This window comes from Simochromis diagramma, unplaced genomic scaffold, assembly GCF_900408965.1.
Source record: "Simochromis diagramma unplaced genomic scaffold, fSimDia1.1 OVJJ01000437.1, whole genome shotgun sequence".
NCBI lineage: Eukaryota > Metazoa > Chordata > Actinopteri > Cichliformes > Cichlidae > Simochromis > Simochromis diagramma.
Genome location: NW_024387111.1, coordinates 45,463 through 55,349, shown reverse-complemented (window position 1 = coordinate 55,349; position 9,887 = coordinate 45,463). Strand labels below are relative to the sequence as shown.

The 9,887-nt window shown below is 40.0% G+C and overlaps 2 long non-coding RNA genes across 11 annotated transcripts; one reads left to right on the top strand and one right to left on the bottom strand.

The window, feature by feature from the left end:
• Positions 1-948: 948 nt before the first annotated feature.
• LOC120743234 lies at positions 949-5,535 on the top strand. 9 transcript variants are annotated; one of them, XR_005698108.1, is made up of 8 exons: positions 965-1,012; positions 1,739-1,799; positions 2,839-3,019; positions 3,118-3,603; positions 4,085-4,210; positions 4,458-4,563; positions 4,669-4,790; positions 4,933-5,535. It is a non-coding gene; the product is annotated as an uncharacterized LOC120743234 (long non-coding RNA). The 9 variants fall into 9 exon arrangements; XR_005698113.1 differs by having other exon boundaries at positions 972-1,012; positions 2,844-3,019; XR_005698110.1 differs by having other exon boundaries at positions 976-1,012; positions 1,739-2,572.
• A 2,030-nt stretch (positions 5,536-7,565) lies between these two features.
• LOC120743235 lies at positions 7,566-9,538 on the bottom strand. 2 transcript variants are annotated; one of them, XR_005698115.1, is made up of 3 exons: positions 9,467-9,538; positions 8,991-9,048; positions 7,566-8,054 (listed from the first exon to the last, which is right to left on the bottom strand). It is a non-coding gene; the product is annotated as an uncharacterized LOC120743235 (long non-coding RNA). The 2 variants fall into 2 exon arrangements; XR_005698116.1 differs by having other exon boundaries at positions 8,991-9,045; positions 9,467-9,537.
• Between the last annotated feature and the right edge of the window lie 349 nt (positions 9,539-9,887).

Genomic DNA, 9,887 nt, shown 5'->3' with positions numbered 1-9,887 from the left:
ACTCTCTTGCAGATGCTTAGGACACTCGGCGACAAAGAAAAGCAATGCTGGAAAGATCACCTTCAGCAAACAGTGCACGCTTACAATTGTATGCGGCATGAGTCAACAGGGTATTCCCCTTACTTTCTGTTGTATGGGCATCACCCCCGTCTCCCAATAGACTTGTTGTTTGGCCTGGTTGGGGAGAAAAAAACTGTGTCTCACAAACATTATGCTGAAAAGTGGGCAGAAAAGATGACTGAGGCGTACAAGATAGCCAGTGACAATAGTAAACTGTCCAGCGCACGAGGCAAATCCTACTATGACAAAAAACTCAGGGGTGTCGTCCTGCATCCTGGGGACAGGGTCCTCGTTAGAAATCTTGGTGAAAGAGGTGGGCCTGGAAAACTCAAGTCATACTGGGAAAAGAGTATCTACGTAGTCAAAGCACAAGTAGCTGACATGTCGTCTACCAAGAAGCAGGAGATAAGGATAAGACTAGAGTGCTTCACCAACACGTTCTCACTCCCAACTCGTCAAACGTGTGACGCATGGTCAGGCTCCCTCTGCTTCACTTATGGACGCGCAGGGTACCCCCCTCGCGTCGGGAATTCACGTGAAGGGTCCTCCGATTGAAGAGATTGCTGCGGAAGTGCCTGTTGTCGGTATATTTAGACATTTTCCAAATCACATTGTAGTGACGTATACAGAACACAATAAATTATATAATGTAAACAACTACCTGAAAAACAGGTAGAACGATGCTTTTGTATCGTTTATTGCATTTACGGAGGGAGTGATGTATGCTGGGTAATGGCACAGCTAGCTACTGGGTTTATTCACCCGCTTCGGCTGTTATCAGTCCATACAATGGGCGTTATTAGCACAAATCAGTCCCATAGATATGGGCCATCTCCTGCTAGATTGTTCAGAAGGTTGTTCTCATCCATCCAGATGGAGGATCACTAACAGGAGCGTGGAAGACTCCAGAATCCACTCTGGCTGCAATCCGGTGGATATGCAGTGTGTACAGGTAAGACCATTTAAACGGACAGCATTTATCGAATGACCAAAGTCAGCGAGTGTCAGTAATGTTAATGTGGTTATGTTAGTAATACACCGAGTGCTAATATAACAGCTTTAAGATGCATTTGTAGATATTATTACGTGTTTTACCGTCTTTATGGTGCTAGCTTAAAGTTACGGTGTAAACGTTAGCTTATATTGGAGTAAAGCTGTTACTGGTTAAACGATGTTAGCACAGAAATATTAGCTTCTGTCATGACTGATGAAGTTACTAGTTAATAAAGTTTTCAGTAAAGTGTTTAATCGCAGCCACAGATTGACAGCAAATATCTCGATCAGCTTCAGTGCATCTGTAATAAATATGTGCAAGTTTCAGTGCTTCGTTTAAACTGTATGATACTTATACTGACCCAGGGTCAGTGTAAAATACAATCCTAGCTGTGTGAACAAAGCCTGGCTCCTTTAATCCTGCATGACAAACCTCAGGATGCAGGCTATTATTACTCTTTCCTGCTGACACACCTGTCACACCTGAGAGTCAGCTAGAAACTTACAGTGACGTGGACATCATGCAAAGACTGCCAGACTCTGTAATACTGTAAATGATCAGTGACTCAGGTTATCACTAAACTTTAAACGGCACCTCTGTGTCTCTGTGTGCTGAACATTTAAGATTGAGTCAGGCTGCATCAGCTGAAGCTGTTATTTGTATATATCAGTATTTTTTATTCAGGTGTGGGGAAAATACGTAAGACTGCAGTGAAGCGATGCACCAGATTAATCCCTGGCCAAAGGTATCGTACTTAAATCAGACTACTGATCCAGCCACATCAGCCTTTTGTGAGGTCTGTTTAAAGTTGACTAAAAGTGAACTGCAGGTTCCTGAGAGGTGGACTGTGAGCACAGAAACACATGTTCATACATACAGCTGCAGCAAACTTACATTAATTTTAAATAGATTTGTTACTCTGATGTCTGTCTCTGTGTTAGTCCTCTGACAGACTGGTGACCTGTCCAGGTGTGCTCTACCTGTGACTACTGGGACAGGCTCTAGCTCCTGTAATAGAAATTTTCTATTATTCTCATTTAAAGTATTTAAGTGCTTATGCATGTGCTTAGTTGTGACACTGTTACTGTTCAGTGAAAGTTTCTAAAACTAGATGAACTTACTTCAGCGTCAGCAGTTTGAGAAAACAACTCCCTTTACAGGTGGTGATAAGGCCAAGGGCACAAAACAGCTTAACCATTGATCCGTTAGGTTTCATAGCGAGACACGTGAAGTGTGGTAGGATCAGTTTGTAACTTCCTCCCTCTTCCTTGGAATGCATAAAGGAGGAGGAGCACGACCTCTGTGGCAGCGCTGACATGACTGAACTGTGATGTTTGATGTGTGTTGGCGCAGTAATAAATAGCTTGATCACAGCTCTTTCTGTGTTGCAGACTTTATTTTAAAAATTCCATGACACCCCCCCCCCCCTCCCACTGTGAACATGAATTGAATATTCAGAAGACATTTGTTTAAATAGTTCTACAAATCTGAGCTGTTGGTGTGTCCTTGGATTGTGTGGTAATAATATTAGAGCCTGCAATCTTTCTTACTGAAACTCTACTATGAGTCATGTTACCTGAGATTAATTCTATGTTTACCTGTCAGCCTGGACGAATGTGCTGTGTGAAGGAAATTAAATTAAATCAGATCTGAACTGCGTACATTTAAGGAACCTGTTCATATTTAATATGAACCAGTGATTTTTTTGATTGCTGATTCCAAGAGAGTCTTTGTGGAAATCCTGTTTGGCTTTTGTTATTTTAATTCTCTTCTCTGTTTTCCAGAACAGTTCTCCACAGTCGCTGTCCACATGGGTCAGTGGGACCAAGAAGCACTCTGCTAATGTGTGGACTCTGACCAGCAACATCCAGCAAGACCCAGACAGCGTTTTCTATCTCCCAGCTGGAGTTTTTGTTTGTCTGTGACTGGAGAGGCAGATTTTTGTTGAGCTTCACACTTGCAGAGGTAAGTCAGTTTGCAGAGATCCCTCCCACCCTGGCTTTTATGTGCTAGATTTCTTGTCTGAAACAGTAATATTTCAGTGACTGCTGCTTATACCACAGGTTAATACACTCTACTGATCCCTGATGGGAGAATCATCAATTTTGGCAACAAAGAAGCCTGGTGGATGTTTGTTTACAGTCTGATGATGGGACATCATGCTCTGCATCTTCAAAGTTTGTCTCTTGATTATTATTCATACCCAGTAATGTGAAGTATGCTTATATCTACTATAACTGAACCAACCTGGTGCTCTTCATTTATGGAGGCTGTTGAGTCTGAATGTTGGATGTTGTGTATCTCGTGTTCTCTGGGTTTTGTTGTCCTCAGTCTTTTCACAGGATCAGAAAACAAAACCAGGAGGCGCGTAAATGTTTCTTCTGCATGATGTTTCTTCAAATGTTTCTTCTGGATGATGATAAGACTGTGACACGGGATGCCACCTTTGGTCTTGTGATGAAGCAAAGCTCAGGAAGAAGTGGGATTAAATGGTACCCACATGTTGAGAAGGATGTACAGGGGCACCTGCAGCCAAATCCAAGCCTCAGGTTAGTTGTAGTTGCAGAACGCTACAGGACTGAGACAGCTGAGGCATCAAATGTTTGATTAAACGGATGAAAAGGAGAAGTTTCTTCCCTATAATTATCACTTCTTAAAATCTGTAGCAACTTCAAGTCTGTCAGCATGCTGAGCATGCTCAGAATGTGACAATATATTTTTGTTCAATATTGAATTTCTTTCAGTTGCAATTGTTAAATGAAAAAAAAAATATATATATATTCTTATAATTTAGCAAACTAATTTATCAAAAAAAATGTACATATATCTGTATTAGTGTTAATAAATTAATTTGACACCTGTATTGAAAATACCATATTGTATTCATACAGAATCAGTTTGGTATCATTGTTTGTCTGATTGCTGAAACTAAGAGCTACTTTGATCTGTTTAGATCTAAAGTATCCAAAGTTGAGCTCTAATGTTTCTTCACCCCTGTGTGTGTGATATGTGATTCCTACATGCTGGCAGAGCAGCAGTTTGTGCTCACAGATGGTGACGGTGTGGAGAGACGGTGGTGTTTCCTCAGAAGAACCAGCAGAGTCACTTGCTGACTGATGTTCGTCTGCACTGCACAGAGGAAATCAACTGACCGAGGTTTGTCCAGTGACGTGTTATGAAATGTATATTTGTTTTATGCTTACAGATATGTTTTTCTTGACAGAGGCTCTGCAGAGGTTAGACAAAGAAAATATGTGCTTTACATTTTACTGTGATTTATTGAGATATTTGTTGCCTGATGTTCAGCAGGAATGGAGAAATAGAATCAAAGGGAGATGTTTTTGATGTTTTTGTAATGATGTAAGTAAATCTTCAATATTATTTATTTGCTTGGTTATATTAGGAGTGTTTCTGAGTGAGGGGGGAGGAGTCATCATCCAGGTAAAGTGACGTAGATCAGATCACACTTGTCTCCCCTTTAAAGGAGACGATCCAAGTCATCCTTAAATGTTAGTGCTTTCAAATACACAAACATTTTTAAAGGACAAAAATGAACATCCAACTTTGACTGTAACACAAAATAAATCTTTGCATGTGTGTTTTCAAACTCTCAGATGGGCAGCATATCAGTCTTGGACTGTCTAACCTGCTGGAGCAGCACTGAATGACCACCGCACATGAGCATGTTCCTGCAACATTCAGCATCTGATCCTTCATCTGTGTGCTTCTGCTTTTGGTAAGTAGAGTTACCCAACTCCAGTAACTCTAAACACATGCCATCCATTTCTAACGGCCTGGTTACTTCCTGTCAGTTACTTTAGAAACCATGTGGTCACCTGACCTAACACTGTTTCTTTTTCTTCCCCTTAATGTTCAAGTGTCACATGTCAAACAGCTGGAGAGGAAACTACACCAGTGTACTGGGATGTTTCAGCAACACGTGCCAGATGCTGTTCCTTCATGGTGACATCACCAGAGACAGCCCCACCCACCTCAGGACCTCACCATTGATCATGATGATTATAATGATGACAGCGAGCGGAACTAAGACTGTAAAAATCCACGACCAGAATGTTTCTTTCTAATTATTAATGAATACTGAGCCTCGTTCTGTGTTTTGTCTGTTTTGGGGTTGTTTTTTTTTACCTCATTTGTTTCTAACAAAGTTCACAAACTCACACAGTTTACATTCTGTATGTTTCCATCTTTACCAGCCACACTCTAACTGCATTTAAGAAAATAATCCTTAGAAATCGTCGTTTTTCTCTTTTGTAATTGATGATAATTCAGTGAATATACTGCGCTGCTTCCTTTTATTGCGTCTCACATTGCTGTATGTTTTTCAGTGTCCAGTTATTTTTTACTGCTGTTTGAATTCTCTGTATGTTTGACCCTGTAGACTGTTTGATGGACTGCTTGTCTTCCTGTTTGTTACCGCCGCCTGTTTTTTAATAAAGATTTGGATTTCTGACTTCAACACAGCCTCTGCGTGTCCTCCCTTTGTGTCCTCTTCCTCTGTGAATGTGTTGCATGTGTCACAGATTCATTTTATTAACAGCTTTCCCACAGTGAGTTGCATCAGCATTCATTCACAGCACATTTCAGAAGGATTCAGATTAATACAGTGATCTTACAGTCAGAATGATCCTGACAGAGTGCCACTGTAAATTATCTTTCATCAGGTAAATTTTAAAGTTCAGTATTTCAAAGCAGGAGTTATGAAGAATCATACTGGCATTAGGACTAATAATATGTACTTACAAAGTCAAAGTTTTTTAATTATGCTAGAATATTGGAAGACAATCAACTTTTAGTGTTTTCTGCATATTAATTATTCTGAAATAGAGACGTGACCCTAACTGTACAGAAGCACTAAACAACTGACAATCTAACAGACATCATTGGCCTGAGCCGTCATGCACAGTGAGTCTGATCCTTTGCTGTGAGAGTCTGACAAGCATGTTTCTGGTCAGTTTGGAAGAAATAATATCACAATGTTGATCTTTCTTTCCAATATTCCTTCTCTTTTACGACATAAACTGTGATCAAAGCTACTTATGTTCACAGCATGTAATAATACTGACAGTCCAGGGCATTGTGGTCTGTTGAGCTAGGGTTAGGGTTAGGGTTAGCAATTCAGACATATGTAATCAATATTAAACGTCTCTGACGTGGGCCACTGTCCGCAGTGTTGGGAAATCCATACCAGGCTGGAACGAGTCAAGGTAGGTGAGCATCCACGAGAAAACACAGCAGATGCATCCTACTAATACTGACAGGACCAGGAGACTCCAGAAACCGAGCATCTTCTCTTCAGTGCCATCCTCTCCTGTCACCCTCTCTGCCCGCAGCTCTTTGAGTATGGGGTAGATAAGGGCGCAGAGAAACCCTTATTACTAATTTGTATTATAATTCAATTTTCATGAAATATTCATATTCAGTATTGGTCCTTTTATATTAATAACCACGTATCCACCCAGGCTCATGGTGGGGCAGGGCTCTGTCCTGGGATGCTTGACTACAAGGTAATGTACACCCTGACCAGGTATCCAGTCTGTCAGAATTGTTTTCAATATTTGGTTCAAAAACATGAGTGACAACAAAAATCCAACTAGGATTCTTGCATATGATGAATGAAGTCTGTCTTTGACTGTATTGTCCAGCTGATCCATCAAACCCCCAGCAGGTGAACCTTATTCATGACATAACACAGCAACAATGTAAAAAATGAAACAGCAACAGGCTAAATATAAAGTGCATTCTAAAGTCCTCTTCAATAAATCATATGCAAAGAGTCATTCAGGACTGTAAAACGTGAACTACAGAACCCAGAGTCTTCATCATTAAATCTCTGGTTGCTTCATTTTTCTATCCTATATCAGATACTTTAAGGTTAGATTAGGTAAACTTGCATTCTCATGGTGAGGCAAAGTGCTTTATGTGTGTGTGTGCGTGTCATGAACGGCTATAAAAGGCCTATAATTAAAGAACAAAGCAGGGTTTGAGTTCGAGTTGCGGCAGACTGTCACTACTTGTAAATGGAACGCAGCCTTCCTGCGGCGGACAGCTAATAACAGGAATCGGACGCGGTCCACCCGAGTCCACAGCAACCACCATAGCAACCGCCTAGCATGACCTTAAAAACATATTCTGTCTTCATAACTATCAAAAACGTGAAATGATTTGCAAAGTGTGAAAGTGTTACAGCTGCAGAGAGCTATGGCGGTATCTTTGGAAGCTGTTTACATAGCTAATAATATACGATGTAACCATGGAGACAGTCACGTGAGCTAGCGGTGCACGTTTACTACAGTGAATAAGGTGATTGCGTGCACAGCGTCCACACGCTGCAGAGGGTAAAGACATTACTTCAATATTGTTTTATATTGATATATATTTGCCTTCTGTTGACCATCACCTCAGGTTCACCATTACAGTTTCAGCATACAGATGCACACTGTCTAAATATGAACACATTCAAAAACTCATGTCTCAGAAATAAGCACAGCTGTTCATGTTTGTCATTAGAGTTTTATTTGTAAGAAAATTATGAACTTCATATTGTGTATCAAATAAAAGAACATTTCACAACTCTGAGTCAACAGAAACAGGTAACAGAAATGTCTCTAATGTAGACGTGTACAGTGTAGTGTAAGCATTAAAAGATCATAAAGGAAACACTAACATTTATGTGAAACTAATTGTAATAAAAAAAATGAACAGGTGGTTTATAGATGTAAAAGAAAGAATCTGAAAACAACACTTTTTTGGTCTAAGTGATCAAAGTAGAAAACAGAACTGATGTTCAAGAACAAACCGTAGCTGCACTAATATTACACATCTCCATTGTTGTGGTGAACAGACATGTTGCTTTTAAAACCACATGCAGTGTGTGACCGTGACTGTTCACTGAGACCATGAACGCCACTTCGCTGAAGCCTTCGCCTTCTTCTTCTTCTTCTAAATTGGAAGCAGAAGGAGCACGAGCTGCTTTGATCTACTGAAAGGAAAAAGCAGAACATCTGAGCTGAAACCAGTCAGCTGAAATCATTAAGACAGGAACAAATTCAATGCAGTGTCTCAGGTAGCTTAGCCTGTTACAACTGTTGATACAAGCTAAATACGGTTAACACACAGTGTCAGGGAGCTCCAGTGTGGGAACTAGTGGCTTTAGGTTTGTAGTCATTTAACTTTCATCCATTCATTCATTTAATTCAGGAGGAAGAAATGTCAGGTTGGTGCAGGCTGGTTACATGCATTTGGTCCCATGCTGTCTTTAACTAAATGACTTGGTTCACTTTATGGCTGGGCTGTATGTGGGGTTATATCATGTTATTTGGGCAGGAGTACCTGTCCCCTGTTAGACTTAGAAAGTTTCTCCATAAGTAGAGTTTCTAACTCTTCTAGCACATCTGTGGCTGACAGCTTTTTGGTGGCTCTTTTTACCCCACACTGGCTGTGAGTGTGTAAATAGCCCCACTAGTTCTTTTGGGTTGCAGTTAACTTGGGAGGAAGAGGTAGGTCTGCCATGACTAGATGAATAACAATTATCTGGGATATATAAATGTCATAATGCATGCATGTATCTCTAAAAACCTGCCTGAGGGCTGCCATTTTTACATTCAGTTATTTCTCTGTTGAATCTAAATAATGAATGTGTTACAGTTAAACTGACACTGGTCAGTGTAAATGGCTCATTGGGACACAGAAACCTTTAAATTAAACCTGATATCGAGTGTCAAACAATATCAAAGCTGTAAAAGATGTTTACAGTCAGAATTTATAAAACTATGATTGTAAATAAATTCAAACAAGTGAGCTTTTCTCTTTGTGCTGAATATCAACACTGTGATTTCTTAGACTGTAAGCTTTACTTTAGCACAACCAGTTGTAGAAGCCGTCACTCCAAATGTCTTTGATAACAAGACAAAAATACCTTTTCAGTCCACGGCCTGAAGTTCTTCTCCGACATCTTCTGCCATCAGCTTTGTCTGCTGGTTTGAAGACAATAAACCACAAAAAGATGATTTAGTCACTTTGTCTGCATCATGCAGCTCGAATGTGTCGTGTAACGATGTTGAATAGCCGTCGTTATCCCTCTGCTGTGTCAGTAGGATTGTACTGTACAGCATCTCATTGATATGTGAGGAATGCTAATGTAAACAGATTTACATCATTAAAACATAAAGGGCAGGAGATATTTAGATATTTTTATATTTATATTACATTTTATAGCTGACGGATATTACTAAATAGATAGAATTTACTAAATAGCTGGATGAACATGAAAAATATGTCTATAATAACAAATGACCATGAGAGCCAGTAGAATTAATTCAACTGGACACTCAAAAGACGTCCTTAAATGCTCTTTAAGTGGCAGAACAGATGAACAAACAGTTAATCACTTACTTGAGATGAAATCTGCTCAGCTACTTTGAAAACAGCTTCTAACTGGTTCCTCCTTTAACAGGATGACTGCTGTGACCAGGAGATATTTTATTTTGTATTCTTATGATCACAGTTATAATTACAAGTATCAATCATTAATCATGTACCAGTGTTGAATCAGTTGACAGAATAATCTCCGAATCACATCTATGTTACTCTGAGCAAATATTAATGCACACAGATGATTAAAGTTGTTGCACTACATTGCAATCACACCAGTCCTGTTGGATTCAGGCCTGTCTGCGTTCAGTTCTGCACGTACGCCGGCCTGGAACCACATGCACGTACTTGTATAACACATGCACGTTTACATACACACTTAGTAATAATAGGAGGGTCGTCTGAGGACAGTTTTTCTGATAGATACACTTTCACAAAATGC